At 40.0% G+C, this 9691-nt stretch overlaps 1 non-coding gene across 1 annotated transcript; it reads right to left on the reverse strand.

Annotated features, from left to right (window-relative positions):
• Positions 1–952: 952 nt before the first annotated feature.
• Positions 953–1058, reverse strand: LOC144377490 (U6 spliceosomal RNA). Its single transcript, XR_013438491.1, has one exon. It is a non-coding gene; the product is annotated as a U6 spliceosomal RNA (small nuclear RNA).
• Positions 1059–9691: the final 8633 nt, after the last annotated feature.

Genomic DNA, 9691 nt, shown 5'->3' on the forward strand with positions numbered 1-9691 from the left:
CCCATTCTGCCTCTCCACTTCCCACAGCTTCTAACTCTAGGGGCACTTCCTACAGCACCATGACAACTCACCATCAGGGCCTCCAGCTCTGTTAGGCACTCTTTTAAGTGACTCAACTTTCCACTGTGGCCTATAAGCCCACAGGAGATGCCTGCATCCTTTATCTTGCTTATACTGTCTCCCAATTCTCCTTCCTCTGCTCAGGGGGGTACATGGAAAATCAGCAAATCATCCTACTGGGGACCAAGATGCCAATCTCCTTTTATGAAAGTCACCTCTAATTTCGACATAGTGTCTCCTCTCACGTGGCTTGGGGAAGAGGATGTATATCTTACTCCTCGGTCAAGGGAAAGAGAAGAAATAACTTCTCAATACAAGCCCAACATGCCAATGTCTCCTCTCCCCCCTCTTCCATGTTTATCCAGTCATAGTCTTATTTGTGCTGCTATGACAAAATACCTTACTCCAGGCACTTTTAAATTTTTTTAAAATTTTATTTATTCTAATTTGTTATATATGACAGTGGAGTGCAATTCAATCCATATTACACAAATAAAAAACACAATTTTTCATATCTCTGGTTGTACATAGAGTCACACCATTCATGTTTTCATACATGTATTTAAGTCTGTCTTATTACACTGTCTTTCCTACCCTCATTCCCCCTCCCTTCCCCTCCCTCCCCTTTGCCTTATCTAAAGTTTGTCTATTCCTCCCATGCTCCCCCAACCCATATCCATTATGAATCAGCCTCCTTATATCAGAGAAAACATTCAGCATTTGGTTTGGGGGGATTGGCTAACTTTACATAGCATTATATTCTCCAACTCCATTCATTTACCTGCAAATGCCATGATTTTATTCTCTTTCAATGCTGAGTAATATTCCATTGTGCATGCATACCACAGTTTCTTTATCCATTCATCTACTGAAGGGCATCTAGGTTGGACCCAAAAATATGGAACATTTCATGAATTTGCATGTCATCCTTGCACAGGGGCCATGCTAATCTTCTCTGTATAGTTCCATTTTAGTGTATGTGCTGCTGAAGCAAGTACTCCAGGCAATTTATTAAGAACAGAAATGTATTTCTTATAGATCTGAAGGCAGAGAAATCCAAGATCAAGGCCCCAGCATTGATTGTGGCTCAGCAGTAGAGCGCTCCCCTAGCATGGGCAGGACCCGAGTTCCATCCTCAGCACCACATACAAATAAAGGCATTGTATTGTGTCAATCTACACCTATAAAATAAATGTTTTTTTAAAAAGAAAGGCCCCAGCATTCAGTGTTTGGTGAGGGACTTCTCACTACATTCTCAAATGGCAAGAGGAACAGACACTGTGTCCTCCCATGACTGGCAGAAGATGGAAGGCCAGAAAGGACTCACTAGTTCCCTTGAGCCACAGTTACTAATTCCATTCCTGAGGATGGAGTCCTCATGTCCTAATCATCTCCTACAGGCCGGCCTTTAATATCAGCACATTGAGTCTTAGTTTTCAACATGATAATTTTTAGAACCCCCTCCCTGGTTGTATACAGACGTGGGGGTGGGATGCAAGTGGTAGGTGGTAGAAGGAACTCTTCCTTGCTTCCTAATAGGCCTGAAAGGGTGGCTTCCCAGATCCTCCAAGGCTTAGGGCTCTCTTCACAATGAAAGGAAGTTTGCACCTGTTATTTTTTTACTATTGGCCCTAGGGCCCATTAGGGGTTTTAGGGAAAAGGCCACTTTAGCAGATTTCAACAGAAATGCACAAACTTAAAAAAAAAGAAAAAAAAAGACAAGAAATACTTTTTGTCTTTTTTGTCCACAGAATCCAGAGCACAAATCTCTTTTTCAGGAATGAATAAGACATGTTTGTTTTATAGACAGAAATTCTCTCCTTTCCTGAAAGCTCATTTATCCTGTGAACAGATCAGGAAGGAAGAACTGTTTCATAAGCTGAGGAAACTTAACAGCTGATGGTGGGGGGAAAAAGATCCCCAGATCTTCAGGACCTTGGTGCCCTCCTCTGACACCTGCAGCCAGTTGACTAGAAATTCCTGAGCCTGTGGAAGACTCCATTTTCCCTCCTCCTCTAGTCTCCACTTAACCCCAATAGTCAGTCAGTGAGGCACTAACTGGAGGACAGTCTGAAGTCCATAAAGTGCAGATCTAAGAGGGAAAGAGAGTTGCTATCAGCAGAGGATAGGTGTTCACAGTAGACCCCTAAGGAGATGTGAGCTCCATCTGACAAGGTGATACAGAATAGAGGACTATTGTATCCAGGGCGCTCTATTCTCTCCCTTCACAGCTCTGCAGCTTCAACAGTCACTCTGTGAACTGACTTGTTTGTAGTCCCTACTGTCTGCTGTGCAGAGATGCAGAGAAGAGAGCTGGTTCCTACTCCCAGGCTGCTGCAAGTGAAGATGCACACTCCACCAACAATCCCCATCAGCACAGTTTACTGATGTCACAGCCACAGAATAAACCTTTGTAAACCAAATTAATTTCAAAGGTTTCCTATTTAGCAGAATATTCAGCTATGTTAGGAAAGAAGGCAGGCAGGCAAGTTAGATGAACAATGGTTACAAAAGAGGAGGTGCCAAGAGCAGGCTGGTGGGGCTGGGGAGGGGCTGGAGTCGCCACCCTTGAGCTGGAACACTATTGGTATCTTGCAGAGGTTCCACCTCCAAGGATATAGCCAACAGGAGCTCAAGATGAGAGGAGCACGCTAACACTATTGCACCAGCTTTATGGTCAGAAATAAAGCTGTCTCATTCCTGAAGGCAGGTGGCATACCACGTTTCCTTCTTTTAAAAAAGTCTGGAAAAAATGCAGACTTGCATTATCTGATGAGGGCCAGCAAGATGGCAAACTGCGCCTACCAAAGACCAAAGTTTGCTTGGCTTGATCTGGTATCTAACCTGGATAGTGATAATAAGCAATAACTACACTACCACAATGTAGCAACTCTGAAATAGCTCCCCATCCTGCTCCCCATTTTGCAGATAAGGAAACTGAGGCATAGAGAAATTAAATGACTTGTCCATGTTTACACAGTTTGTAAGTGAAGCCAGGATATAGACCCTATAGTTCCACAGCCTGTATCCTTAATCATCTGTCTTCAGTCTCTGTTGAACTTGAGAAAAGTGCCCCACCCCTCCACAACTCCCAAGATAGAGGGCTTCCTCTGTGTGCTCACTATTACCACTCTAGGTTTCCTTTACTGATTTGCAGTAAAATTCAGGAAGTTGGGGAAATGGCCTCCTCTGTAGCCTTTCACAGAGGGAAAATTCAGGTTGGCTTCCAGGATTTTCAGGAAGAAGAGAGTACATTGCTTCTATATCACTGCAGTTCCCCAAAATTCCTTGCTTTTAACCCAGATGTCAGTGCAACCCCTTTGGTCTTTTACAAAGGGTTGAGGCACCACCTAGTGGTTGAAATTAAAAATACTCCCAAAGGAATGTCCCTGGTGAATACCAGGCAGAGAAAACAGTGATCTGAGGCAAGAAAAGGGAACTGAAAGCAAAATTGACTCATGCTGGAGGCCTTCTTTTTGCATCCCCTGTTGTATACAGCATCAAAACATGTCTTTTTTATGCCAGCCTGTTCAAGGACTCAAGTTTTACCCAGTGTGGCAGTCACAAAACAAGAGCTAGAATCCAGGAGACCTAAGTCCCACGCTCCAGTCACTTACTCTGCAGTAGAATGTTCTCTGAAGTCTCTCCTCGGGATTTAGAACCATCCTGGATATATAGATCCTACTCAACATCTGGGGGCAACTTAATGTAGAGATTGGTGGCAAAGAAGGAGCAGAGAAAGAAGAAAGACATGGGGAAAGTATTTGTTCTCCCAAAAAACAGTTGCTGCTGAGTTTATGCAAAAAAATCAGAGAAATGGAAGGAAGCAGTGGCACCTTTGCAGGCCTGTGCTCTCTTCCTTGCCATCTCAGGAGCTGTTGTTCGTGGGTGTCTACCCTGACTTGTCAGGTTTAAAGGAGCAGCCCAAAGGGACCAGACCAAGCAAGTTTACCAGAGCACTTCTATGGGAGAGAGATTGTCAGGTCAGGTCCATGTATCCTCAACGCCCCAGAGAACTCTAGTCTAGATCAGGCATGTGGAGGGAGAGAGCTATGGGAAAGAAAGGTAGCCAGGAGATGTGATCTGAGGGGACAGGATTAAAAACAATTTCTAGGATTCTGGACAGCAAAGGTCAGCTTTTGGCTTCAGGTGCAGATGAGACCATTAACTGATGAAGCCAATTCATGATGATTCAGGGTAGCTAATTCTACTAGGACCTAGTCCCAGGAAACCAGGCAGCTAACTACTCAGCCCCACGTCCCCTCTAGAACACTGGGGATGTAGAGATATCCCAATGATTCAAAGGATCAGACTGGAAAGGACTAAGGGGACAAGAACAGATTCAGAAAGCAGCCAAATCTAGTATCAACCAGGTGTGCCAGGTTGGATGCTGGCCAGTCTGTACTAACTTGGTCCCAAGTCTGCTCATGATAGCATTGTGCTAGGGGAAAAAGAACCCTAGACCTTCAAGAATCTATTCTGGGATGTTTTCTATGAATGAGTCTCCAGATGTTCCTTTCTGTATTTGGGCTCTGCTACATCTACATTGCAGGCATCCCAGTCCCTACAAGGCTGCAATATTCAGGCTAAGACAAAGAATGCTATTTCTCCCACTTGACCTTCAGGAATTCTTGCCCTTCAGGCACATCTGGAATAACAGTTTACTCTTTCACCTTCCTATTAGTCGGCACGGTCAAGTCCCTAAAGTCTCACTACCCATGTTCTTTATTGTCCATTTTGGTTCCCCTTTACATTCAATTTCCAGAGTTGGTTATATCCTTAGGGAGAATGTGGCTTCTTTGCCTGTTGTTAAGGTGAGCTCAAAGGTTAGTCTCGCCAGTGGCCATATAGCTTTACTGGTCAGAGTCATGTCAGGCCACTCTTTACTCCATGTCAGATCCCTGCCACAGCTACCAGACTATGATCTCTCCCTATTGCAAATACTCAGGTTATTGAGAAACGATTTAAACTTGTTCAGGATAACAGTGTCAGCCCTAGGTCTTTATTCATTTGTTATTTGGAGCTGATTAGCATGCCCTAAAGAACAATGAGTGAATGGGCCTTCCTCTGTATAGATTAATGTATCACTTTCCTATTTATATTCATTTTGTATTTGAAAGGCTAAGCTGCTATAACAAAGAGGCCCTGAATTACAGTGCCTTAAAAATAAAGTTTATTTTCTCTCATGTTAAAGTTTCAAAGTTTGCCAGCTATTGTACTGGGCACAGTCCTTCATGTACACTTCCATTTTTTTCTTCAATACCTATTAAAGAATTCTGTATTCAATAAATACTTGAGCACTATTGTTTAAAGGGTTCTGAGTCTTATTTCACAGGAGATACATACTCTGGTCCTTCCCAGAACTCATGATTTAATGAGAAGACAGAGCAAATTAACATGTGTAGTTCAAAGGAGGGAAACAAGCACAGCAGAGAGATCTTTAGGGATTAAATGAGGAAACAGGTAAGTCTTCACAGAAAAAGAAGTGCCATATAAGATAGAATTTGAAGGATAAATAAAATTTCAGTAGGTAAGGAAGAGAAAAAAAAGTTACCATTGGACCATGAACCAAAGCCTAAAGATTAAAAATATAGGAAATCCAGGAGGCAAATGGGAACAACAGTATAGGATATTATATAATAACAAGGGCATCAGCCAGAGTCTCAATGGGGGGGTTCTTCTTCCTGCCCAGGAGAATGTAGCCATCTTAAACTTAGGGTCTCAAATTATTAATAAATAATAAAACACAAATATTCAGAAATATATTTACAAAAGCAAAGCCCCTGATAGATCTAGTCCACATGGGTGCTGGAACTGGACAAAGAAAAGATAGCTCCCATGGTTTATTTAAGGGGATACATCAAAGGCAGGGATGAGGTTTCAAGGGCAGAGTCTTGTTTTCTGATGTCTAGTAGTCAACAAGTTGATTGGCATCTTCTCAGGTCACATCCATCCCATGTGCTATGTGGGCCACGGCAGAGCAAGATAGAAATTCACATTGTTCCTGGGCAATTGACTCAAGAAAATGTCCACTGGTCATTCCCAGACACCAGATGTTTCTATCCACTAGACTTCCATGCACGATGACCCACATGCAACCCATGTTACGATGGCTCGTGACAATACTAGAAGGCTCTGAGGAAGTTCAGAGCCTCCCTCACTGTGGGCATTGGGGAATCATTGTGATTCCCAGTTGGACAATAAATGTCTGAGCACTGAGATTGATGGAGATGGACTGAAATGGAGATATTCACAGAAAATGAAGAGAAAACCACAAATGGGGCGGAGAAAACATAGGCTGAAGTCAGGTAATGGGTGTAAATAAGGAGCTTTAAGGAAAACCCCCACTGGAGGCAAGTCTGATGAGACTTTACAACTAAAAAGTTGAAAGTGAAAAGGGGAAATAAAACAATGCAGAACTTTCAAGGTTTAGCTAGTCCAAATACGGTGCTGCTGCTATGGGATGGAAGTCAGAGTTGAGATGAGGTGTGGGGAGGAGGGAGAGGAGAGTTCAGTTTCAAATGTTAAGTTAAATTCCTAGAGGACCTACATGGAGCTTTCTAGAAACAGTTCAAAATGTAATTCTAGAAGCAGTTCAAAATGTAACAATTCAAAAGCTGTTTCTAGTGAAAGACATGGATGCAAAAGTAGCCTGCAGGGAATTACACCTAGAGGGATAAGAGAACACAAGACTGCCAAGGACAAGGACTTGAAGCAAGGCTGGCCAGCCCTTAGAAAAATCATGTACTTAACTGCAGAGGGAAGAAATTTAGGGATAAAAAAGAAGCAGCAGCCTCATCTGAAAATCTGAAAGACCATAAGTGTGCAGTGCCTTAGGAGAGAAAAGAAGAAAATTTCAACAAGGGTCAGCTATGTCAGGCAAAGAAAACTCCAGGTGACACAGATGGGTGAAGACATTGAGATTTATGGTCAGTCTGTAAATTTCAATTTTTAGGATTATAGTTTGAGTCAACTGAGAAGGAGGAAAACAAATGCATGAGGCAGTGAGTTAGGGAAGTAAGAAAAAGAACATAGAAACTTATAAAAGGAACAACAAAATAGACCAAAAAAATTAATGAAGCACAAAATAATGAATTAAAAATAGAACTAACGAATAAAAACATTTCTTATTGTATAAAATACAGGTCTTACTATATCCTTTTAAAAATCACTAGTAAACCTAGTTTAAAAAAAATAAAGTGCCAACAGAATAGAAAGAAATGTGGGAAACCACCACACATAAAGAAGAATTTAAAAGAGTTACAATAGTCGACTTTGCTCACCTCTGCACACAAAAAAATCTGAAAATCAAAATTAAATGGGTAATTTTCTGTGGACATGTAATTTATTTCAATTATCCACTAATGATATAATTATATATATGAAAACAATATAAGTGACCTTAAAACTACTGTAAATAATAAAATAATCAGTAACTTGAAGGGATGTTCAGATTAATATGTAGAAATCAATAGCTTTCATGTACAAAAGCAATGAGTTGAAATATATTGGGAAAAAATAGTCCTTTTCCAATATCAACAAAATATGTAAAATAACTGGAATAAACTTAATAAAAATGGGAAAAACATATAAATAAAATTTGACTTTGGCAATAAAACATAATCAAGTAAAATATGCTTATTTGTAAAAGTAAAATGAACCAAATTAATAAACGAACCCAAAAAAGTATAGAAAGCCAAGGGTTTAGAAAGCCAAGAAATGTATGAAATATATACATGCTTATTTAGATTATGATTAATGTGGCATTGAAAATCTGTGTGGGGAAAAAACAAAGTATTCACAAAATAGTTTTGTCATCTGAGTTCCAGTTGGATATGAGAACTAAATAAGAAAGCCAGAGAGAGACAGGAAGGAAAGGACATGGATGAATTCCTTTATAAACCTGGCTTGAAAAAATGTTTCTCATTCTAAATAAAAAAAAAATAGAAACCATAGAAAAAAGATAGATAAATAAAAACATATGCTTTTTAAAAATACAAATACTAAAGCCATAAGCAAAGTCAAAAGATGAATGACAAACATGGAAGAATTATTTGCAACTCATATTACATAAAGCACTGATCTTAATATGCAAATACTCCTAGAATTTGACAAGACAAAACACAATCAACCCAATATAAAAGTAGATAGTTCCCAGAAAAGGAAAGAGATAAGCGAAAAGATGTTCAGTCTCTTGATAATAAGAGAAATGCAAATTAAAACTATACTGAGACAACGTTCATCACCTTTAGATTGGCAAAGAACCTCAAATTTGATAACCCAGGATATTAGTTGCCTTTTTGCCGCTGTAACAAAACACACACTTACAGGGTTAAACAACACAGAATTATTATCTTTCAGCTTTGTGGGTGAGAGCCCCACAACAGTGTATCTGAGCTAAAATAAAAGTGTCAGCAAGGTGATGTACCTTCTGGAGGCTCCAGGAGAGAATCTGTGACGGGAATTTCCCCTTCCAGCTTCTAGAAGCTTCCCACACTCCTTTGCTTGTGGCCTCCTTCCTCCATCTGCAAAGCCAGCAATGTTGCATCACTGATCCTTTCTTTAGTCACATCTTCCTCTGACTCACCCATCTGCCTCCCACTTTCACTTTTAAAGACACTTATAATTATACTGAACCCAATAGATAATCCAGAAAAATCTCCCTATCTTAACATTGGCTAATTAGCAACCTTAGTTCCTCTTTGCTATGTTCCCTAACATATTCACAGGTCCCAGGTATTGGTTCTTGAACACCTCTGTGGGAAGTATATGAGGAATGATTCTCTCTACTGCAAACACTGCCTGTGCAGTTGTGGGAAGCTAGCATCCCCTCAGAATGCTCTCATCACTATGGCAGAGGGTAGGTTGGTACAAGGACTGTGTAGGGTAATTTGGTAACATCTACATTTAAAGATTTAAAATGCACATAACCTTTAATCCAGAAATTCTACCTTAAGAATCTATCCTACAGATATACTTTCATACAGATAAAATGATGGGTATCTAAGATTATTTATGATAGCAATGTTTGTAATAGCAGAAGACTGGGAACAACTTAAATGCTTATTAGTAGAAAACCGATTGAAAGAGTGATAGCACATCTCTGCAAAAGAAATTTTAAAGAATAGTCCCTAAGGTAATTAGGAAAAATAAAGAAGGGAATGGTGTACATAAAGTGCTGTGTGGTAGAAGCTGAAAGTAAGGTAAGAATCTATATTTACTAGTAAATACATAAAGAAACTATGGAAAATACACACAAAAAATTTAATGATGCTTATTTTAGAGGAGAAGGATGGATACATAGAAAACATATACTAACACACACACACACACACACACACACACACACACACACACACACATACCAAAACTCACCTTAAATGCATCCATCTGTAAGGATCCTTCCTGTTTTCTAAGTCTCTTTGTAGCCTCTCATAGTTATTTAAACATTTATATTAATATTAGGGGATCCATGCTGCTTTTTTTGCATTATCTTAATTTGTGCAGAACCCTTTCCTCCACTTACCCAGTGATAAGAAGAAAAAGGGAAGAGGAGAAAAGATGGAGGAAAAGATGCCTACTTCTGAATCTTTAGAAGAAGGGAATGTTTTATGTTTATCAAAAAGAAGCT

This window comes from Ictidomys tridecemlineatus, chromosome 4 (genome assembly GCF_052094955.1).
Source record: "Ictidomys tridecemlineatus isolate mIctTri1 chromosome 4, mIctTri1.hap1, whole genome shotgun sequence".
Taxonomy (NCBI): Eukaryota; Metazoa; Chordata; class Mammalia; order Rodentia; family Sciuridae; genus Ictidomys; species Ictidomys tridecemlineatus.